Source organism: Cryptomeria japonica, chromosome 6, assembly GCF_030272615.1.
Source record: "Cryptomeria japonica chromosome 6, Sugi_1.0, whole genome shotgun sequence".
In the NCBI taxonomy this organism is placed as follows: Eukaryota; Viridiplantae; Streptophyta; class Pinopsida; order Cupressales; family Cupressaceae; genus Cryptomeria; species Cryptomeria japonica.
Window position 1 is genome coordinate 315,399,255 of NC_081410.1, and position 25,233 is coordinate 315,424,487.

Consider the following 25,233-nt stretch of genomic DNA (forward strand, 5'->3'; position numbering starts at 1 on the left):
TTTACAATTTAGCTGACAATATTGAGTGTGCTCAACACCTATATTACCTTACTTTCACTAAACCATTAGGCTGGCTATGGTACCAACAGTATAAGCAATTTTAACTTCCTTGTTTTCAAAGTTCTCTATCATTATATTTTTTGGGTATTATTAAATTATATTAAAAAAATTGGCATCTCTAAGTACCCCCATCTCCTATTTTTGAAAATTAGTTGTACCCATACCGGTGCCAATCTCTAAAGTCTCCAAGTACCCTAGTCTCCTGGTAATCTTGGTATATTTCTACAATATGCATGATACAATGGTTGTTGGTAATGTAGAATAAGATATAAATAAAAAATGGCATGTTAATGGGCCTGCTCAGGTTTATCCAAAATCCTGCAAGGCAAAGTTGGTGGAGTGGTCCAAACTGAAGGAAGGATGGTACAAAATTAACTTTGATGGGGCATCGAAGGGCAATCCGGGCCCATCGGGGGCCAAATATGTGGCACGAGATTGGGAGGGTAATATTCTAGCAATTGGAGCCATAAATTATCAGAGGAAACAAACAATGAAGCTAAGGCACAAGCGGCTATCCAAGCACTAAAAATGGCCAAAAAATGTGCCTTTCTAAGATAAACTACTTGTGACGTTTTCATACATCGCCCCATTGCAAACGGGGACCCCCACTTTTTCCTGCTTTCTAGGTTAGTTTTGGTCTTTTAGTTATTAGCCTTGTATTTTGGAAAAAGTGTAGTATCATAGGTGGCTAAGATGTAATCAGGACAAGTCTGTCTCTCCAAGATGAAGCCAAGCAAAACACTTCCTTTGCGCTCCAAGTTGCCAACCTGCCTCTCCCAGCATTGCCAGTGGGTGTCCAAGCCCAATCGCTTCCCATCCATCTCACATCTTCCACCCTCACCTTCTCCCATTCTCCATCCATCCTACATTTCATACTTTCCATTCCTACATCTTCTACCTCTTCCCTCCATTTCACCTCTTCCATTTCCCTTTCCTACCCTTCCCTACCTTCACTTATCATTATCATTCCACTTACCTATCCTCTATTTACCTTACCTTCCATTACCCTCACTTCCTACCTATCTTAAACCTATCACTCCCTACCTTCTTATCCTCCATCTACATCCACCCTCTTACTCCCCTTAACCTGTCCTAATTAACCTTCCTTAATGCCCTTCATAACCCATCCTATCCTAACCCCTATCCCATCCTAACACGCTCCTTAATACCCTTCATAACCTCCCTTTACCCTTCTCCATTTTCCATATCCCATCCCAACCTACCCCTTAACATCCCTCACTACACCCAACCCCTTCATATCCCTTACCTCCTTTGCTTCCCTAGCCTTACTCCTATTCACCCCGTCACCCCCCTTATCCTACCCACCTCCTATACCCTACACCTTTCCCCGTTAACTTCCTCCTTATAACTCCATCATATCCCCAACACTAACTCCCTCACACACCCCGAACTTCCTTTACCAAGTCCCACCGTAGCATGCTGGCCCCAGAAAGCATTATGGAGCAGATTGAAAATGTTTTTTTGATGCCACTTTAGTATAGAGTTGGAGTCTTTTAAAATTAAAAATCCAAAAAATTAAAAAATCAAAAACAAATTCAAAATTCAAAAATACAAAAAAATTGAAAAATTGAAAAATACAAAAACATGAAAATCATGAAAATTTGGCCAAGGCATGGAAAATAAGCAGTGCCTCTCAATGTCATTACTGCTTTTAAGCAATGCCTCTCAATGTCATTACTGCTTTTAAGCAATGCCTCTCAACAGCATTACTGCTTTTAAGCAATGCCCCTTAATGTCAAAAGCATTGTCTTTCAATGGCATTGCTTTATTTAAGCATTGCTTCTCGAAAGCATTGCACTTTTCATACATTGCCCATACATTGCCCATCAATACTTTTTTTTAATTGCACTACTTTCAATCACACAAACACTTAAAGCAATCCTTGATAGATGTGCATTAAGCAAGGCGAACCCCATTGTCAATTGAAAAGCAATTCAAATTGATGCTTTGTGGAATGTTAAAGTCAATTTGGAAATACAAAGCATGAATTCGAATTGGTGAAAGGGCATTTAATGAGATTGGTAATACGAATGGCGATTTTGAATTTGTGCGATATTGAGATCATTATTTTGATAGCGAATTATGCTTGCACAAGGAGCGATCACATTCTGAGATGATGGTTCCTAATCAGTAACTCACACCATTTGTGAATCGATAAAGAGATGATGGCTCGATGATTTTAAAAGGTGGCAATTCTGTCCAAACTATTTTGAAGACTCCGTAATTGACAAATTGACATCAGCGACACAAGCAATTTGGTGATCTGCCAATTTCAATCAGCGATTCCTCATTTAGCTTATGCGAATTTGATAGGAGCCTTAGTTAATTTTAAGGGGCAATGCTCATTCTGATCTGTGATTTGTATTCATACTTATACAGCAATCTCACTCCGGTCGATCTTCATTAAGGCAGCGATTTCACCTCATTTGATCATTCGATTATATTAGAGGCAGCGACTTTGGGTATCTGCAATTTGGAAGATTGTATGGGACAACTCCCAACCTGCCTTCATTTGCAAAAGCGACCTTTGAGATCACAGTGTGCAGCGAATTCATCTTCACAAAGGCGATCATATTCTTTCAAATTTCTGATCACCACCATTTGCAAATCGATTTTGAGGGGTGGCGATTTTGACACAGTGGTGAAGATGGTTCAAATTTGATAGCAATCTGAGTTTTTGCAAGTGAATGATATCGATTGTGACCAGCTATTTCCACTTTAATCAATCCACAATTGAATTTGGAAACAAGGTCATCATTTAGTGAGCTTGGGAAGGGCCAATTTGACGCATTTATCTGATTTACCAGTCTGATCTGAGACATTGACGGTCTGAAGTTGGGACCTTTTCATTCATTTTGAATTTTTTTTATTACATCAATGATTTGGCTGCTAACTTATTGTTTTTATATAATCTTTTGAAGGCTCAAATTTTAAAATGATGAGGTCATTTTAATTTTCATATAGGCACAATAAATAAACCTGAGTGATCATGATCAGCTGAGAAGCAAATGTATGAATTAAGGGTTTTATTTAGATTCTTAGGGTGATTATCGCTTTTAACTTGAGTAATCGATTCATATCTATGATCAAATATCAATACAACTAACTTAGTCAACTCTCAAAGGTGCTATGGCAGGTTCATGGCAGGCTCTCATCGAGGCAAAAGATAAGTCACGCATTTAAGAAGAATTTTCACGAACTTGAATTTCCTTTGAAAATCCAAGAATCATTGTGAGTATAGCCAGATGAAAGTTCGTGAATGCAGGCGATCGAGACAAGGCAAGTTTAAGAAGAGTTAATCAAAGTTAGAAGATTGACATGACCGGAGTCATCGTCACATCAAGTGCTCACAAATGTTGAGTACCAAGAGATATGCCGTATTCAATTGCACAAATGTGATGAGTTACACAATCAATCAAGCTAAGGTGGTGCCAAGTCATCATTGCATCCAATCACATCACTTCATGAGGAGGCGTCCAGATTCAATGTACCTAACTCATCCATTGAAGGGGATAACTACCACAAGGGCACAAAGTTCGATGTACCTAACACCGTCACCTATTGGTTGAATTTCCTAAGGAGGACATGTGTCCCATTAAATGTAATTGTATCATTGGTCAAGCATTAAATGCTTTGCAATAAGGTTTCTATCTTGGAATCTTGGCCATTGATCTCAAATCAATCTAAGCCACTGAAATGTAATGAGAGCACTATAAAAGACCTCACTTCCTCATTTGTAAAGGGGATAGTTAGAAAATAGCAGTAGTTCAAGAAAGTAGCAAGCAAATAATTAGAGTAGAGCAGGAGGAGAAGGCAAAGATTGTTGTCAAGACATTGTTGCAAAAGACATGTAAACTTCATTGAATAAATGGTGAATTCTATGTGTTGATTCAACAATTTGCATGGTCTCTGTACTTCTCAATTTGATTTCATGTTATTTAAATGAATGAAAGAACTATGTGTGATCAATGGTGAAATTTGTATATCCATACTACTAACTCCTTGTCGATGGTAAAATGCCTTGTGTGGTCAACTGGAATCATTCAACTAAAGCTTAACTTCAATTATCGCTACTTCATTGATATGCATCAACTTGATGGTGTCTATGCTTGTGATGATTTGAAAATCATAAAGCTATCCTTAGAAGATTGCACTTGCACTAGCCTTGTGGAGATGTTCGCTGCATGTCGAAGCAAGACTTAGTTAGAATTTTACATCAAAGATCATCCATTGCTCCTACATTCCTAAAGAGTTAGAATTAGATCTCTCCTAACCCTTATCCTTTTTCCTTTTTTTAAATCAAGTGAATTCCACGTTCCAGCGATATCCAAAGTAGTTCAAGCATTCAATGTAAGTCCCCTTGCAAGTACAGCAAATCACATCATACACCATTGAAGCTATCCAACAAGTCAAGACCTGACATAAAAGAACCTTGAAGTCATCTCAAGTGATCCTTATGCGAATCTTCAGCATTTGAGAGTCTTTACCTAAGAGAGGATATAGTATTCAATACTTTATTTTGTGTTCGATAGTGCATCAAAACACCATCAACACAACTCGAAGGAGATTCTTTAATAATCATGAATGTCATTAAAAAGGGTGAAATCCATGCTTGGAATTTAAACAAATATGTATCCGTTGCCAAGCAATTAATAGAAACTTTTGATGAATTTGAAATTGGGCATATGATGAGGTTAGGGAATGAGGTAGATGACAGGTTGTCCAAAGGGGCATTGACATTAAATGATGGACCAAATGGTATGGTGGAGGATTTTCAGGATCTTGTGCTCAACCTTTGAGTTGGTATGTACGCCGCCATTATCAGTAGAAGTCAATAAAAAGGTGTGGTTGGCGAGGTGATTTGACAAGGGTTGCCAAGACGGCAAATAAAGCCTGCGAAGGAAGCACTTGGTGGTCACAAAGGAAGACAGGTGACGACTGCAATACAATATGGAGACCACCTTTACATTGATAACGCCAAAGCAATAGCTTGCGTTTTTGGGTAAAATCACAGAGAAAAGAATGAAAACTCTCTTCAAAATTGATAAGGATATTTTCATACAAATCATGGAGATACTGCTAGTTGAGGAATTCTTAATGACAGAACACTGATATAGGACTAACATTGACAATGTGTCAATGGTGGTGGCGTGGCGATTGGAGGTTGGCTGGAAAGAAGAAGTTGAGAGGGTTTTGAAGGGATGCGTGGAGAATGACTAGTTGTATGGCTTACAATCAGTTCTGGAATGGGTAATTTTGGGAGTAGGGTTTATGCCTCGGAGGTAATGAAGGGTTCAGATGAGGAGACTCCTCAACAATTGATATTGTTCATGTGATGGGCGAAGGGGACAAACAAGGATGAACGTAGAGGCATACATTGGGTGGAATTCATTGAAGCACTTTCTATGGGAGAAGGATCAAGAATGAGCAAAGGGAAATAGGAAGGTGAGGACGACGGATGAACCTAAAAAAGGTTTGAGCTAAAGGACCAATGGGTGAATGGGCCACTGAAAGCAGTGAGAAAGAAATGATATGATATTTTCTGTAAATTTTGTTCAAATTTTGATTCATGTAGTTTTAAAATAGTCTGATATATGTGTTAGTCTGTTAATCTATGTATATGGATGTAAAGGGCAATATACTGAATAGGTAGTGGTAGGGTTTCGGGTGGTAGAATGCTTGGCTATGGACTCCATTAATGGAGAAGCTTTGGTTTTGTTTTTTGTTGATGGATAGATGATACTATGACAATTGTACTTTTGCTTTGAAAATTAATAAAATACATATTATTAACGACCAAAAAAAAAGATAAATAAAAATTTGAATTTATATGATAAATTAGAAATTATTTTTAATAATAAATATTTTTATATATTAAAAATTATTTATTATTTTTGAAGTATTTATATATGATGTTACTTTGATTTTTTGAATTTAAAAGTACTATATTTTTATGTTTAAAATTTAGAAACATAAAAATTCTTTTTGGTCTTTCTTAACTATATTTTTATTTTTCAAATATTTGTGTATGCATGCAACTTTCATTTTTTGAATTTAGAATCATTATGTGTTTGTGTATGCATGTAACTTTGATTTTTGGAATTTAGAAACATTATATTTTTATGTTTAAAATTTAGAAACATAAAAATTCTTTTTGAACTTTCTAAATTAAAATTAAGATTCTTTTCTCTCTTTTTCTATCAAATCTTTCTTTATTTATACTATTTCTCAAAATTTATAAGCATACAATATCATATCTTATGTTTATTTATTTATAATTTTAACATTATTTGCAAATATATTTATTGTTATTTCACTTCTTCACATAAATATTTAATTTAAGACTACAAAAACATCAAAGCACAACTTCGTAACATATTGCACCAAAATTCCAAATTCCCTTCAAACAACAAACAAAACCAACCTTTCTACTAACATTTTCCTAACTATATATAGAAAAACAACTCCAAACTACCTATTAGAAAACAAGTAGTCTTCACTGCAATCAGAGAAAATTAAAACAATGCATCCATTAAAAAAATGATTGTCCAAAGATAAATCAGATCGGCCTTCATTATCTATTCATAGAGTTCAATATTTCTCATATATCTGACCAACTGAAGACTGATATACTCATCCCAACTATTCATCACAACGTCTAAAGCATCATAGCATGCTACTGTAACTCAATAGCCACATAGTTAAGACAGTTATCTAAGCTTAGAAAAAAAATGGAATCACTCTAGGGGCTATTAAGGCTTAGATCTACGAAATTAAATTAGATGCATAAAATTAAAACAGATGCACATTAAAAAAACAATGAAAAAAAATCTGATATATAAACATACCAATGCCGCTTCCCAACTATTCATCACAACGTCTAAAGCATCATAGCATGCTACTGTGATTCAGTTGCCACATGGCTAAGACAATTATATGAGCTTAGAAAAAACTTGGATCACTCTAGGAGCTATTAAGGCTTAGATCTACAAAATTAAATTAGATGCATAAAATTAAAACAGATGCACATTAAAAAAAATAATGAAACAAAATCCGATATAGATACACGTAGCAATGTCGTTGAACATGATGTAAAGTGAGGCCATTTTGTGAAGATTCCTACGGTTGAATTTTTGTTTTTTCAAGGAATTGCTTGGACTTTGCACTCCAAATGGCTTTGTTCGAACATCTAGAGGTGCTCCAATAAGTTGCCTACAAGAAGATTTTTAAAATTATTTTTTAACAGGAGAATGGGATTCATCTTGGCATTAGAATCCTTTCATGCATATTTGAGGCTTCTTGCTTGGATTCTTTGAGAGGACAGACAAAAGAATCTGGTTTTCTTGTATTTGCAATGCCATGGACGATTACAGGCTCTAGAGATGGAGAAATATCAAATCTTTGTTGTTTGAAAAGTCCATCTTTTGTAGTAGGTTCCAGTTTTTGCCAGAAAATTCATTTCATGGAAAGAATGGTCAAGCTAAAGCAAATTTAAGGAAAAGTTCCAAAACAATTAAATATTAAACATAAGGAAAAAGTGAAAGGCTATTGTTCAGTATGATAACATAACTACGCAATATTGACTGAGGAATCAGAAAAATTCTTGAGAAAACTCAGCATAAGCCTGTCTAATCCATAAAAAATTTGTCACAAAGCTACAAAAGTATGGTGTTACCCTGCTTTACAAATTAAGCTTAAATGCCACCAAAAATTTTAATGTATTTCGGATTTAGAGTAATATGGGATGTCTCCATACAAATCGCCTAAAGTTACATATAGAAAGTTGCTTCTAATATGCTGAGATTTTAAAACAAAAAATCTTTGCATGTAAAACTGCATATAGAAAGTTGCTTCTAATATGCAAAGATTTTAAAACAAATAATCATTTCTTAGTGAGTTCCAAATTAGTTTTCTAAATCATCTTCATAATCATAAAAATTTTAAAAATTAAAAGCAAACATAATAGTACTCATAGACCAGCGTCAATTTTAATCAAGTGAGTTTTTATTGACGAACATTCTTCAGTCCATTATGTGAGTATAATACACCTCTCAACGTAAAGAATTCTTTCTTGAACAATGGTTTATTATATCTAAAATTTGTTTCTCTTCTAAACTAAATAATTATTATTTTGGAATTTTATTTAGTATTACAAGACAGATTAAAAAATGCTTTTGACACGGATATTTTCAAGGATTTTAGGCTATTACTAGAGTTTAAAGAAAAAGCAATAAACAAGTTCATTGTAAACCTTACTAAGAAATGATCCTATTTTCTTTTAAGCATCGCCAACAGATTCAACTTGCCAATTAAACTGAGATTTTATTCCCTCAACACAGCTCAAAAACAGAGGCATACTAACAACGTGGGCAGTGGAAAATGGAAATTGCATGTCCATAATCTTTTATCTCTCCATATCTAGAAAAGGTTCTCAGATTAGATGCGCATTTCATCATACAAATAAATCAATGATATTACAAATTAAATGAAACCAAATTAATTTATATTTCATCTCTGCACAATTTACACTTTACTCAAATGACTTTGTTATTAATTTTTTATGTTGTCTCCCTTTTGCTAAGTTTCCTTCCTATTTTTCTAAAAGAAAATGGCTACAACAAGTAGAACTGGTGGCAGAAAAAGGGATCCTTGTTGGAAATACGGAGCACCACGTGCAATGCAAGGAGATGTTACTTGTAAATTTGTAATGATCGCACTAAGCCTATGACTAGTGGCATAAATCGACTCAAATATCACTTTCCTTGGATCCCTTGCCGAGATATTGCGCCATGTGACAAATCTTTTGAAGAGGTTAAGGGGGAGACGAGAGCAATGATTGCGGCATATGACCAAAGGAAGGCAAATAAAAAGAGAACAACAGAGGCTATGGCAATTTTCAGTTCTACAGGGTCACAAGGAGATGTGGGGACCTCTTCTTCTCTTGGGCCACAAATACAAGGATTGGGAAGTGTGGGCAGCCAGATGTCTAACTTTTTTGTTCCCATAACACTCCTAGTGCACACCCTAGAATGCAAGGTACTGCAAAAAGTAAAGAATTGCAACATCAGGAAAAGTTGGCAGTTGCGAGATTTTGGCACTGCAATAATATTCTATTCAATGTTGCTTCTAGTCCATAATGGGAACAATTGGTCACCGCATTGACTGTGGCAAGTAAGGGGTTCAAGGGTTCAAGGCCCCAAGTCGTCATGAGTTGAGTGGGCCATTATTGCAGGATGAGATCCAAAAAACACACTGGCTAGTGGAAGAACCAAAGCAAATTTGGGAAAAAAATGGCTGCACCTTTTTAATTAAGGGGTGGGCAGATGGCAAGAATAGGACACTCATCAAATTTTTAGTTGCTTCAGGGGGCATTTGATATTTCTAAAATCAGTTGATGCTTCCAACGAAGTAAAAAATGCAAAGACCTACACATGTTGGATGAGGTGGTGATGGAAGTGAAAGTGCAAAATACCATTCAAATTGTAACCGATAATGCAGTTGCATATGTGGTAGTTGGCAAACTTCTACAGGCTAGGCATCCAACATTATTTTGGAGACCTTGTGTTGCCTATAGTCTTCACTTACTCCTTGAGGAAATAGACAAACTAAGTTGGGTGAAGAATGTGGTTGACAATGGAAGGAATATTAAAAAGCACATCTAATTATAAGAGAGCACACTGATGGTAAGGATCTCATGTGATCAAGAGTCACATAGTTTGCTACTAATTTCCTCACCTTGCAAAGCATATTAGAAACATTGCCCAACCTTAAGTAGATATTTGTGAGTGAAAGATGGTTGGAGAGTCCTTATTGTAGGAAGCTTGAAGCAAAGAAGGTCGTGAAGGCCCTTTTTGATGATAGATTTGCCAAAATCAGGGAGATCAACAATATAAGTGTTCAAACTCTGATTGATGATTTCTTTTTTAATTTTCTAATATCAAAATTTGCTGATTTTGTTAAATTTTTTATATCTAGGTCTCAGAACCATTCGTTAAGGTTTTACAATTGGTGGATGGGGATCAAAACCCCATGGGGTATCTATATGAGGCCATGGATAAGGCCAAACAGGCGATTCAACATTTGTATGGGTCAAACAAGACCAAATATGAACCCATATGGCACATAATTAATCGGAGGTGGAACCAACAACTCCCCCAGCATATTCATGTTGTTGCCTACTTTTTGAACCCCAAGTTTTATTTCTCCCCTACTTTCAAAGCAAGTGTAGAGGTTCTTGTTGGCCACAACACATGTATTGGGAAATTAGTTGCTGATGAGAACCTTCAAGACCTCATACCTGATGAGTTACAAAGTTATAAGAAGGCGCAAGGCCATTGTTTTCTTCAACTAATTGCATTCATTGGAGAGGCACCTTGCTGCCAAGTAAAAATACATGTGTTTAATTTTATTTTACCATTTTTTTCACTTTTTAAGTTTATTAAAATCTTTACCAAGTTATAAATGACATTTTTTATCCTTGCAAATTTGTGGTGGGAAGATTATCGTGCCACAATGCCTAATCTTCAAAAGCTTGCCATCTGCATTTAATCTCGACCTTGTAGTACTTTTGGTTGTGAGCACAATTGGAGTGTTTTTGAGGCCATAAACACAAAAAAGCGTAATAGGTTGACTCAAAGGCACATGAATAACCTTGTCTGTGTGTGGTACAACCTTCGATTGGATGAAAAGAAGGTACAAAAGCAGGGTTCACATGAAGCAGTTGAACTTTATGACATTGATCCATATTCAAATTGAATTGCTGAGTTTGATGATATTGATGTGGATCCATTCTTTAGTGATGATGACTTAGCTAAGTTGGAGAGGGAGGCAACTGAATGGGAGGCGGAAGCGGCAGCACATGAGGAGGCAGAAGGCGAGGTTGGTTATCCAGTAGAGGCAGTTTCCTCACATACACAACTTGATTCTCATCCTATCACTATGGATGGGGCACCTGTTGAGGCACCTATTGGAATATTACAGTTGTACCATCTACTTCAGCAACACCCACAGAGCAGCAATAAACCTTTTTGAGCTTTAGTCATAGACGAAATTTATGACTTATAATTTACATTGATGCCAAAACATGAATTTAATATGTATTCAGATATTGTAGTTATTTTGTGGTCTACGATATGTATTGAAATCAAATCTATTCAGAAGCTGCACTTGATTTTTAGTCTGTGATATGTATTTAACTCAGACTTTGATTTATATATGGTGGAAATCAGTAATATGTTCTACAAATTCAGTATATATGTGTGTTTTTAAAGAATATTTTAAGAACTTATATAATTTCAAATGTTTGATAAATTTGTCAAGTTATTCCCCATTTTATCCTGAGTTTTTGCCGAGTCCCGAGTTTTACATATTTTTGGGCAAACCAAATTATTGAAGTCCGAGTTTTTCAACTATGAGTTAAACCATTGAGCTCCAAGATATCAATCAGATTTCCATTGATACCACCTCTCCTAGAAAGCTACTATTTGCTCATTAAAGAAAACAATCAAGATCCAAAGCCAATATTGAATTTCAAACTAGTTTAGGCCTTGTTTTATTTAATTCCAGTTATCTTTGTGTTGTCATTTGTCTAACCAAGGGTAAACTGAAAATCAACTTGGATTAAGCCATCCAAAATTAACCCAGATTTTCTAAGATCTTGTATTTGGATTTTTTAACCAAGCCTAAGTCAACTAGATTGTACAACTGGATTGGATTTGTTTCCCATATCCGTAAACTATTTGACCCCAAATTAGAAACTGAGCCCAATATGCACTAACTCGAGCCTTGACCGTGAGTTTAATCCTAACCCCAATCACCTCAAAGCCTAAGATTATAAAGAAGGTCCGGAACTGTTTTCAGTGGCAGTTCTATTCGAATTTTGGTTCCCTTGTAATTGGAGTAACCTGCAACCAGTTTGGCTATCCAAGCTTAACTTACTACGAGTACGTGAAAATAGACATAATTTATCATATATATTTTTTTTTAAAGTTGGGAATTTTACATGAATGTTGGCTGTTGCATTATGTCTCTCAAACAACTATGGACTATGGAATATTAAGATCACAAATAGAGAGAAAGATTTGCACGGTGTCAATGTGTCATATCCTCGGTCTTCTTAGCACAGTTTATCATTGATGTGGTAGTATGTTTCAATAACATCACTTGTTTCATTGAAGTGTTGAAGCTAGGAATATGACCAATGGAGGAGAAGGCAGCAACACAGCCTTTCCTTCCAATCTCCTTAAGTTTATTTAAGAAAATCTTGCTTCTCTGAGCCCGCAACAGGTAGGAGAGTTGGCTTGGGCAGTGGGTTTGCTCCCCATTGGTCTTGAGTTCGACTATTTGAACCCGGTGTTTATAAGGTGTCTGTAATGTGTGGGCCCTTACCCACACCCCAAGGGATTAGTCTCACCTCAGCTCGCCTCAAAAATGGGCGCCGAACTGGGCCACGGGGATTACCTCGGTAACCTTAAAAAATGTCTTGCTTCTCTGTATTGGCCTATGAATATTAGTTTTATAAGAATAAAGTTCTTTAAGCTATTCTGCTGCTATAAGAGTTCTTGCTTCTAGAATTTCCTTTTGCATATTGCAGTTCTCTAAACACAAGAGGCTTGAAGTTGAAACAGATATCTAGACGGTAGACGGCAATGAAACAAATTCTTCTGGACAGCTCAACAAAAAAACCGGTTCTACTGGAAATGCCCAGCCAGCTCCGTACATGTTGGCATATGATAATTCTAACGTCTAGGTTTTTTCACAAGATCTACAACCCTTGTGCTTATCTTATTCAAACAACGTTTAGACTAGTCAAAAAAAATACATTCATTGACGCAACCATCCTATATCTTCAATATAGCACCATATGTAATATAATACAACCCACTCTTAAATTTAGGGAAGAACCCCTTCATATTTTGGATGCCTAAGATTTCTGTCAGCTACAAGGATTTTACATAATGTAAGGCCAATTTCAAAACAAAATTATCCAACAATATCAGAGTGCTTAAATGCAACCTTCAGACAACAACGACTCAATGCTAGCAAGTTACACTGCATTTTGTAATTGTAATGACATGGTAAAATAGAGGTTTTCAAAAGAGGTCGATATAACGAGAGCCATAAACCTCATCAAGGATTCCAAGCATAGACATAAGCATCTAATTCCAGCAATGCATTTGAATTGGTGTGCAATTGTATGTAAAATTGAAGACATTTTCAGCATTAAAAGAATGAATCACACAAGCCTGGTAAGCAATCCAAAATGCTAACTTTGAGAATAAGAATTTAAGACACTACTTATATAAAAGCTTTTTCTGTAATTTTGTCGAGTGAAATCTGAAAACGGAGAAATCGGAATCATACCCTAAAGATAAATGCCGATGAAATTAAAAGCCCGCCGGCGCCCCTAATCGAAAAATGAGCTGCCTGGCACCGTCCAGACAAAAACAATTCTCTGATACTCTCACAGCTTTTTAATAGGATTTTCTTGCCTTTTTGCTTAAGGTTTTATTATTGAAACGATTGTCTTCCTTCCAAATAAGATACCTGTATAATACTCAAATGGGATTTATTGTCTTTTCCCTTAAGGTTTTATTATTGAAAACTTTGTCCGTCCTTGCGATTAAATTACGATGATAGTTTTATGTCTATAGCTTCTTTTTTATCTTTCTTTTCTTCTTTCTCGTTTTTTTTTCCATCAATTATATAATTATTATAAAAAAAAAAAATCATTTAATGTATTCTATCTTATTATTTAATTAGTCACTTTTTTAATATATATAATAAAAAATGTTAGTATTTTATTATTTTATTATATTGTATTTTTACATCAAATTTCAAGAATAAAGAGGATCTTAAATGCACTTATCTCTCACATTCTCCATGATTGCAACAATTTACTATTTTTGTAAGTGCATTCTAATCCTCCACTCTCTCCCCAATCCTAGGAAAGTATTCTTTGTCATCCTCCACCCTTGATTTTCTCTTCATATATCTATTGTCAATTGCCTTTATCAAAAATTTATAAATTGAGGCATCATCTTATGCATTTCATTCATTCTATTATACTAACTATATGTTGTCAAAATAAGTATCTTTTGTGCACAAGAGCATCCACATTTCAACAATCATTAGAGCAAATCAAACTTGCAATAGTGGTTCATGGTAACTTTGTTTTGTTGCTTTGTTTAGAATTTTCTTGCATGCCCTGTTTAAGATTTTCTTTTAGTTTAAAACTAACTATATGTTGTCAAAATAAGTATCTTTTGTGCACAAGAGCATCCACATTTCAACAATCATTAGAGCAAATCAAACTTGCAATAGTGGTTCATGGTAACTTTGTTTTGTTGCTTTGTTTAGAATTTTCTTGCATGCCCTGTTTAAGATTTTCTTTTAGTTTAAAACTGAGGTTTTCTTTTTCATTTGCATTTGTTTCCTACTTGTGTTTTTAGTTTAGGTGCTTACGTTCTAGTGACTCTATGAAGGAATGGTTTCTATACTTCATGTCTTATCATTCATAATTTTCTTTGGAACAAGATTGTTTATGCATGTAAAAGAAAGTTTATCATATGTTATTCATTTAAAAACAATCTCCATTTACCTTTGTTTAGTAGGCTCCATAGTTACCAAATAAAGATGTTTCGACTTGGGGTAAAGAAGTTTTATTTTTCATCTACTAATTTCACTTGTTTAAATATTTTTAATGCCTTTTAAGGTATAATATATTATAGGTTTAAAAGTCGTTTGAATTTGGTGTTTGAAAATCACTTAGAGTTAGATTGAGAGTTTGCATAAAGTTTCTTGGAAAATTATATTGCATATTTTTTGTTCAAATCATCTATTAATCAATTACCTCAATGGCTTGAGCAAACAACCTACTAAATTTACTTTTAAGAGTAATTTTGAGCATTTTTTAGATTGTGAATTTAAACTCAAAGATTGGGACTAGTAATTCTTAGCATCGTTATTTTACTTATTAAATAGTTGGTTTTAAAATTGGTATTTATTTTTTTAGGCCCGTTAAGGAGCTTAGTTGGATTCAAACCAGTAATGGTTGTCTTAGTGTTGAGTGGGAGAGACCTATGGAGGGATGGTGGAAAGTGAACTTTGACGGAGCTTCTAAAGGCAACCTAGGACCATGGGGGGCAAGAGTCTTTGTGAGGGATTGGAAGGGTGAGATTATAGCGTTACGAGCTCAGAAATTGGAAGAAGACACAAATAATTTGGTTGAAGCTTCAACGGCTTTGTTAGCGGTTAGGATGTGTAAAGAATTGGGTGCTCGAAAATTGCATTTGGAGAGAGATTCTTTAATTATTATCTAGACATTAATGAAGGAGGGGATTGAGGCATGGCATCTACAAGGTTGGATTTACAATATCATTGAAAAACTAATTTCTTTTTATGAGTTTCAAATAAGCCATGTGAGGCGTACAGGTAATGTAGAGGCAAATATACTTTCTAAATGGGCTTTGACATTTGAAACAGTTGGCAAACTAAGAGTGGAGGACTTTCGAAATGTGTTTTTTGAGGAGGATGTGGAAAGTTGGCATTAATGACAATGAAGCTGAGTTCGGTACAGTTGACAGAGGTATGTTAGCAAAGGGTGGCGATCATGTTATGCAATGAAGGCCTTTTAATGATGGATTTCAAGTTGAACGAATTTGCATTTAACACTGTCCTTATTACTCTCAAGGCTTCATTGAGAAGGAAGCCAAAAATGGAGCAGGGTTTCTCAGAAGTTCATTGAAACAAAGTTGGGAGGTGATGAAGTGGAGAGTGTCGTGATCATGGAAGCTAATTTTACGCTGCGGAGTAGGAAGCAGATTTATCCTTTCTATGGGGAAATTACCATTAGGCAATTGCAAAGGATGTTCAAATTCTCGAACGAATTATTGGCCCAAAGTGTTGCAATAGTGGTGGGAGGTGCTTTCAACTTGCTCAAATTCAGGTATAAAACGAAGATGGATGGTTTTTCGCTCATTATGGCTTAGGGCTTGGAGTTGGGAGAATCCACAGTGATGGTGAGAAGAGTAATGCAGACGATAGTTCATGAAGATTTTCTGGTGGGGATGGATTCCTTTTTAGAATGGGTCGAGCCAGGTGTGGGTTTTGACGCACGGGAGGGCTTGGAGGCAAGTGTGAGTGGTAGTAATGCAAGTTGGTATCCTTTTCTTCAGTGGGTGAGGGGCATGTGCAAATTTCATCGCAGAGAGGAAGCAAGGCACGAATGGGACGCGTTGAAGTTGGTGGTGGAAATTAAGGAGTTGGATGCGGTCATTGCACAGGCCAAGGCTGAAGTCGAGGGACAACCGAGATGGCTGTTGTGCCCAAGAAAGCAGAAGGTGACGAAGAACCGATATTCAAGTGTGGTGATGGGCAAGCATAGGAGGAAAGTCTAGTCAGTTGAAGATTTTTTTGTTTTTTGTGATGGTCATGACTTTTTTGCTATCTGTCTATATAGACAATGCTAGTTTGGGGGCTTGTGTTGTAATCGAGTGGTTTCTTCTTTGGCATCTGTAATAGGAATTTTGTTGTATTTTGTCGTAGTGACAGAATTGCCTTTCTCATATAATCAGATACTTGGGGAGCAATTACGATGTTATGTATGAACTCTTTTTTGGATATCAATAAAACTACAAGTATTACCGAGCAAAAAAAAATGGTATTTATTTTTAACTTACTCATAAGTCAAAACTATGAGATCATTTAGGTAAACCACCTATTTTGCAACCTAAGCCACCCTTAACTTGCTATTTCTATGAGTCTTAAATGATAAATTGGCTTAAAATATGAAAAATATGGGTTTCAAATACAATAACATCTTCAAATACATAAAGATTTGCCTTTAAATCCAATTCTAAATAATATTTTAGACCAAAAATATGTTTAATCCACTGAATAGTTCTCTTAATTATGCTAAAAATATTGGTTTATATGGCCATGGAATGACTATACATTTGTATATTGAAAGTCATCATTTGATCATATTCATATTAGGTCAACAAGATGGATCCATTGGTTTTTTAAACCATACTACCCATCTCTACAATATTGTAATTGTAATTGGCATGTTAATGAGCCTAAAAGGATTCATCCTTTGAAAAATGAAACGGGTAATGTATCTTGGATGCCACCAGATCAGGATTGGATTAAGGTGAATTTTGATGGTGGGTCATGAAAGGGAATCTAGGCCCATCAAGTGTTGACTATGTGGTGATAAAACACCAAGGTCAAATTATTGCTAGGTGCAATCAACAGTTAAGAGAGGGTACCAATAATGAAATAGAAGTAAACATTGCTTTCTTGGCAGTGCAAATGGCGAGAAAGTTGGGAGTGGTGAATCTCCACATTGAGGTGGATTCACAAATTATAGTGCATGTTATATTAAAAGGGAAAGTTGATAATTGGAAGCTTCATAAAACTATTCAAAGTATCAAACAACTATTGTCTACTTTTCAGAGATTCAAATTGTCACGTGTTAAGGGAAGGCAATCGTGATGCTGATATGTAAGCCAACATGGCTTTCGACCTACAAATAGGTGAAGTCAAATGGTTCAACGAGTGGCTTGATGCTTAGAGTGTATGGGGAGGTAGATGAATTTTCATGGAGGTGGTATTTGCTTTAAGAGTGACAAGACAATAGTGTTGCAAGGTGGTGAGGTGGAATATTTAATGCGGAGGATGAAACGGCAAGGTGGAGCGAGGAGTAGATTTGCCAGGTTGATTAGACCCAGCTCGTGTGAATCTTAGAAGGGAGACATGTAGTACAAAAGATGATCACATGAGGAAAGCATTGATTGAGGTGGCGGCAGATGGCAAGTGTCTCGATCTGGATTTAAATTTTAAATCTATGGTAGATGGGATGTCGATTGTGCAACTTTCTATATTTGTCAGAGGAAACAAAGAGAAGGTTTTCAAAAGTGGCATTAATGACTACTTCCTTAGCTGGCGAGGTCAGGGTTATTAAATCTCTTAAATGCTTCATTTAATGAGTCATGTGGCAAAGTGGTTGGCCGTGGGGATTATTTGATTTACAAGGGTGCCAACTTGGTATTTGTGTTGGGCGCCTCTTTCTTTCTTCTTTTTGAAGTTTCAACGAGAAGTTGGCAGTCCAGGGAATCATAGGCGAGAAGACCATGGAGGCAATTTTTCCATGCAATCCACCAAACCAATGGTTGCCTTCTGGGGGAAAATCTTAGATGAATGCTTGACGCATGTATTCAAATTTGAAAATCATGATTTTATCACTAGAATTAAGATTGTTTTGGGAAATGAATATTTGAATGCTCAGTATCATTATCAAACCAATGTCAACATTGGCTCGATATTTTTAGCATGGTTTCTAGAACTGGACCGCGAGACTCTATGAACTAGTTAATGAATAACTATGTCAAAGTGAAGTGGTGTCAGGGTTTAGAGAAGATAATTGGAATAGTGAGAAATGGGGAAGAATTTGTGTGCCCTAGCAGTGACTGGCTTCATGTGGGTGAGTTTACTCCTTTGATGAGGCCATTCCTCCTTTGGAGTGCAAAATGCAACAAGGAGGTGTGCAGGGCATCTGCTCAAGTTGGTCTGAATTGAGTTAAAGAATATATGAGGTTAAGGGAAGCATGGATTATCAGAGAGGAGCTAGCAAAATGGGGGTCACATGTTAAGATTATGCCACCAACGGATGAGGTGTCTCCTCTAAAATGTAAGTGTGGGCGCCCAATGGGTTTGACAAAGGCAAAGAAGGCTCGACTTCCACTGGATGGTGAGACCTTGTGTCACAAGGAACTCTTATAAACAGCAAAAGTCACACAAGCCTAGGACGAGATGGTGGATTCTATGGGTAAAGCTTATCAAGAGGCAACTTAGAAGTGTTTGATTCCATAGCATAGGTGTAGTAAAAGTTTTTGTATCTAGGGGTGAGCACCATTTTGCATTATGGCAAGTAGATTTGGGTGGCTAAAGATGGGATAGACTATTTTTTGCAGGCAAGCTTTTTGGGGGATGATATCTCTATAGACTATGTATGTTTTATTTAATTCAATATAATCCTCCATTAATCGATCAAAAAAAAAGATTGTAGTTGTAACCTTATTCAAGAGGCCCTTTAGGTCGCATGGTCATCCCCTTTGAAATCTACATTCAAAATCCACAAAACCCACTTTACAATATGCAAAAACCATCACCATAATACCTTTAGATCCATGAAACAAATACCCTATAATTTTCTAACCTAATGATGGTTTAAAATCCACTTTTAATTTTCACAAGTCTATTAGTAATATTTGAAAGTTATTTTGAAATCCATAAAAATATTAAGTGTTAGTTTATCCTATATTCACAGTCAATAATTGTTTGAAAGATTATTTTGAAATTCAAAAAAGACACCTTGGGAATCATTTCCATATCTATAGGGGAGTTGTTGAGTTTGTTATACTAATTGTTTTTCACCTATTCTTAGGAGCTAAAATGGTTCACACCCTTTTCTTAGCTCCTAGTCATGCCAAAAACTAACGACCTTCTTGGCTTGTCCAACCCCAAGTTCCATGGCCTTTTAGAGTCTTGGTCATAACCAACCCACCAGAGGCTTATCTTTAGTGACCCATGACAATCACCTAGCTAACTAGGGGCTAGCTAAAATGGGGCGTAAGACTTGCCCTACCCCTATTTGAATTTCTAAAAAAAGCACCATTCAATCAAACACTCATAACTTGTTCGCGTTCAATCAAATTTTTGAACTTTTGCAAGTGTTGGAAAGTTGAATTAGGGCCTTATACAATGGACCATGTATTGTTCTCAAAATTTATGAGTCTTAAATTAGGTATAATCATTTACACTTAGCCTTTTAGTTTTAAACTTCAAATGTTAATAACTTTTGCATATGAAATTATTTTTCATGATTTTTTTTTAAATTGTCAAAAAATCATGAGCAATCTATTTGTTTTTTATTAGACTAACTTATTTTCTACTTTTTGGATAATATTTGATACTTGGCATTTCATGTTATGATGACTTCCATGCTTTAAACTAATAATTCTTAGGAAGTTTCTAGCAATATAATGACAATTTCCGCATAACCCAAAGATAATTCTATGCAAACAAGTATCCAAAATCCATATGCAAAAGAATAGATGACATAACATCAAAGATGACACAAGATATACCTTGGGAAAAATCCAACATCCAAAAGCATGACAATGACTATACATTTGTGTAGACACCTAAAAATGTCTCATTGATCATGTACTAATTATTCCTCTAATTGATTAAATAATCTTTATTATTTAATTAAGTCAATTAAACTTATTCTTCTAAATTCTTCTAATTTCATATTTCTTCATCTTATTAATTATTCTATTTTTCTATTCTATCATCATTTAATCATTTCAATCATTTTCTAATGTTAATTAAATAATTATTATTTAATTAATTCTGATTAATTCCCCAATTTAAATAATCTTTATTATTTAAATAAGTTATTAATTATTCAATTTCTACCTCTAATCATCTAATCATTCAACCCTCTTCTAAATATTAATTAAATATTTGTTATTTAATTAATTATGATTTAATCCTTTAATTTAAATAATCTTTATTATTTAATTAAATTCCATTTCTAAATAATTAAATAGTTTCTTTAAACTATTTAATTAGATCATTAATTCTTCAATTCCAAATCCCCAAATTCTAATTTCATATTCTTCTAATTTCTTCCAAATTCAATTACATGTGCATGATTTCAAAAACCAAATTGAAAATCAAAGTCAAGTTCTAAATATATTCAAATGCTAAATTGAATTAATAAATTCAATTATCTGAATAATATCTCATGCAAAGATTAAATTAATAATCTAAATCTAAATGCAAGCACATGCTAAATTAATTAATTAAATCAATTAACTAATTAAATCATTTATCTCTTCAACTTCTATTTCCATCTTTCAGTTAGCTTTTTCTAAATTAAGCTCTCTGTGTCATCCTCTTTATTTCCTCCAATCATTCTTTTTCTTCCTTCAGTTAACTCTTTCATCAATCAGTTGACTCAATTAATCTATTCAATCTATTGAGTTTCACTCCTACAATCAGCAGTTCAACTATCAACTTGCATTTGAGCTCACCTGAATTCACACCTCTTGATCAATATGTTCCACCTTTCAATCAATCTTCTCCAATTTTCTATAAATTGAGCATCCAATCTCCATTTTCAACAATCACGAACTTTGAATCTTTGTGTCACTTGCAGGTTACCAGCACAATATCTGAGAGCCATCATACCATGAAGAGGAGAAGAACAATGGAAGTAATATGCAAATCTTGGAATAGGGAGTTTTATTTGAATTGATTTATAATTCCTATTTTATTTGATGTTGCATCATTTCATTGTTAGTTTGTTAAATTCTTTGATTAGAAGGGATTCGTGATTTCCCTTATTTCGAATTGATTACTTTGTTGATAGAAGAATGAATTTAGCATCCCACAATTTGTATATTAAAAGTCATCATTTGATCATATTCATATTAGGTCAACAAGATGGATCCATAAGTTGTTGAACCATAATACCCATCTCTACAAGATTGTAGTTATAAGCTTATTCAAGAGGCCCTTTAGGTCGCATGGTCATCCCCTTTGAAAACTACATTGAAAATCCACAAAACCCACTTTGCAATATGCAAAAACCATTACCATAATGCCTTTAGCTCCATGAAACAAATACTCTACAGTTTTTAAAACCTAATCATGGTTTCAAATCCACTTTTAGTTTTTACAAGTCAATTATTAACATTTGAAAGATTATTTTGAAATCCATAAAAATATTGAGTGTTAGTTTATCCTATATTCACAGTCAATATTGTTTGAAAGATTATTTTGAAATTCAAAAAAAAAAAAATCTTGGGATTCATTTCCACATCTATAGGGGATTTATTGGGTTAGTTATACTAAGTTGTCTTCACCTATTCTTAGGAGCTAGAATGATTCACACCCTTTTCGTAGCTCCTAGTCATGCCAAAAACTAATGGCCTTCTTGGCTTGTCCAACCCCAATTTTCATGGCCTTTTAGAGCCTTGGTCATAACCAACCCACCAAAGTCTTAACTTTAGGGCCCCATCACAATCAACTAGCTAACTAGGGGCTAGCTAAAATGGAGCGTAAGCCTTGTCCTACCCCTATTTGAATTTATAAAAAAGCACCCTTCAATCAAACACTCATAACTTGTTCACGTTCAATCAAATTTTTGAACTTTTGCAGGTGTTGGAAAGTTGAATCAAGGCCTTATACAATGGACCATGTATTATTCTCAAAATTTATGAGTCTTAAATTAGGTATAATCATTTACACTTAGCCTTTTAGTTTTAAACTTCAAATCTTAATAACTTTTACATATGAAATTACTTTTCACGATTTTTTTTTAATTATCAAAAAATCATAAACAATCTATTTGTATTTTATTAGACTATCTTATTTTATACTTTTTGGAAAATATTTGATACTTGTCATTTCATGTGATGATGACTTCCATGCTTTAAACTAATAACTCTTAGGAAGTTTCCAACCATATTGATGAGAGCCATTTACGTCCTGTTTTATGCCAAATTTCATCCCATTTCATGCACCTTCATAACCATTCCCACATTCCATTTTCGTTCTATTTTCATATCATTTAACCATTTTACGCTGCATATGATTTAATATATGTGTCATTTTTAATATAGTTTTAAGATTAAAATATAGAAGTAATTATTGGCTGACTTTACTAATTAGCACTGTTATTTCAAGCCTTAGCAAATATATTTTATAGCATGTAGAATGAAGGAGAATAACACAAACTTCTTGTCATCTTCATAAAAGCCTCTTGTCATCTTTCACGCAGAAACGTCCTACCATAGTTACAACCAGTTACAATTGTCCCATCCCCATGGATGAGATCAATCTATATGATGAGAACAATTGCCTCTTTTATGTTGACTATGCATTCTTCCTTGGCAAAATTCTTTTCAAATATTTTGGACACATTCTCCACCATATTTGATCATATATGCCAAGTCTAGCCTTTTCCACATCAGCAAAGGATTTATTCATGAGAATTGGTAATAAATGGTGTGTTGCTAGTTGTCAAGAAGAATCTACGATAAAGATGTTGTTGAGGAGGAAACCGCCAATCTTTTGTTTCCTATTTTTTAGCTATTGTTATAACAAATCTGTCTCATTATGTGGCCAACAAATGATGTTTTGCGTGAACCATTTTATTGTATAGTTTGTTGTTCACAATAAAACAAACACCCTATTTCTGTATGCATCTGTTATAAGACTATATGTATTTAAGTAGCATAATCTAAGCTACGGGAGATAGATTTTATGTAAGTAGATTATTGCATGCAGACTTTGGTGTAAGCAAATCTCTCTATATAAAGAATTTTGCATCATTTTCTAATAAATAAAACAATGTTCTTTTGAGAAAAACAATGTAGAAAGGTTCTTATTCCACCCTGTGAACCATGGAGCAAGGACCCACTCTGTGGTGAAGCACGATGACATTTATTTATTTATGTTTTATTTTATGTTAATGTGTTTATGCTACGTTTTTAAATGAGTATTTTCGATTAATGTTTGAAGCATATTTTAGAGTGTTTGATTTTAGTATTATTAATTTGACGTTCTTTTATTTCTACTAATAAGTTGTTGTTTTCATTGTTAATGTTGCAGATTGTTGTTATCATTGTTGATTGTTGTTGTTGTTACGTATTTTCGCTAACAAGCTAAATCAGGTAGAACTTTTATGTTTTTACAAACAAAAAGATACATTTCTATTCCGTTGTGTTACATTCACAGGCAAAAGAAAGACAAAAGATTACTATTACTTTGCAAATGCAAATGTTGAAGAGAAAATATACACATTTTCTTGGAAAAAGTAATATTTATTAATATGAATGTACAATGTCTCATACAAGCCGTGAGACTAACTCTTATGGTGCAGATGAAGAAAATATTATATATTTGCAGATGCAGAAGTAAATGTAAAATTCACATAAGGAAGGGTGACTCGTTGTTGCCTGAATGACGAGTCCTCTCTGAGTGGCCTTGTGTTGCTTTGCTTGCATCTTGTTGTTGTCTCCTAGTTTCCCTTGAGTACCTACATTTAAGAAAAACAATGTTTTTAGAGCAATGAAGGTCATCATTCATTATATGCACATGCACCTACAAACACATAATCCATTCCTCATGTACATCATAATAGTTAATGTATACACCTAAAAATGGTCTAAAGATAATTAATTAAATAAGAAATTATTTAATTAATCCCCCTTCGTAATTTAATTGAATTCACTAAGCAATTTGATTAAATTCCCCCTTTCATCTACTTATTAATAAATCTAAGGATTTATTTAATAGGTTCATTTCAATAATCCACTTTCATTAATTAATTCAAATTAATTAATTCCCCCCATCAAATTCATCATCAAATTCATTTCTTCTAAATCCCATAATTATTTAAAACAAATCAATAATGAGTTGTTAAGATTAATTAGCCTTTTCCTATTATTTGAATTTTTAAATTCAAATTCTCCTAACTTCTAACCACCTAACCTAACCCCTTCTAAACCTAACCTCTTCCATTTAACCCCAGGTTTAATTAACCCCATCTTAGCTTGCACATCGTAACCACCATATCCCCTTCTCCTACCAACCTCCAATTGTTCCCTTTCATCCAACCTCTTCTAGAATTCTCTTGACACTTGTCACCATAGAGATGACAAATGTTCCCTTCCATCCAACCTCTTTTCCAACCTCCTCCAATTTCACCATTGATATCTTTAGACTCAATCTTGACCGTTGATTCCTACCACCTCACCCCTAGCCTTGGAAATCCTATAAATAGACCCCATTTTGGAGCAATAATCATCCCATCTCATTTGCATTCAAGCATTGTTACTATAGTCATATAGCTCTTAGCAATATCATTTTAGCATTGTCATCATGTTCAATTTTAGCTTAAATCTAGCTTATTTTCTAGCATAATCATAGAATCATGTAGCTTAATCATTATCATTTCTAGCTTAAATGCATCATTTATCATTTAAATCCTTCATTTAAGTGTAGTCAAGTCACTGGAATTTGCATGACTAGATCTGAGAGCAAAATTCATACTCGCATTTACTAGGAGGCGAT

At 34.6% G+C, this 25,233-nt stretch overlaps 1 protein-coding gene across 4 annotated transcripts in view; it reads right to left on the minus strand.

The window, feature by feature from the left end:
• Positions 1-13,665, minus strand: part of LOC131043915 (E3 ubiquitin-protein ligase MBR2) — a 130,221-nt gene extending 116,556 nt beyond the window's left edge. Inside the window, exons 1-2 of one of the 4 annotated variants that reach the window (XM_059207347.1) lie at positions 13,444-13,664; positions 6,930-6,982 (exon numbers count right to left, since the gene is read on the minus strand). The gene's annotated coding sequence lies outside the window, so the exon portion shown is untranslated. Of the gene's footprint in view, positions 1-6,929; positions 7,005-13,443 lie in introns of all 4 variants that reach the window. The other 3 variants (XM_057977160.2, XM_057977168.2, XM_057977152.2) reach the window with 3 other exon arrangements.
• Between the last annotated feature and the right edge of the window lie 11,568 nt (positions 13,666-25,233).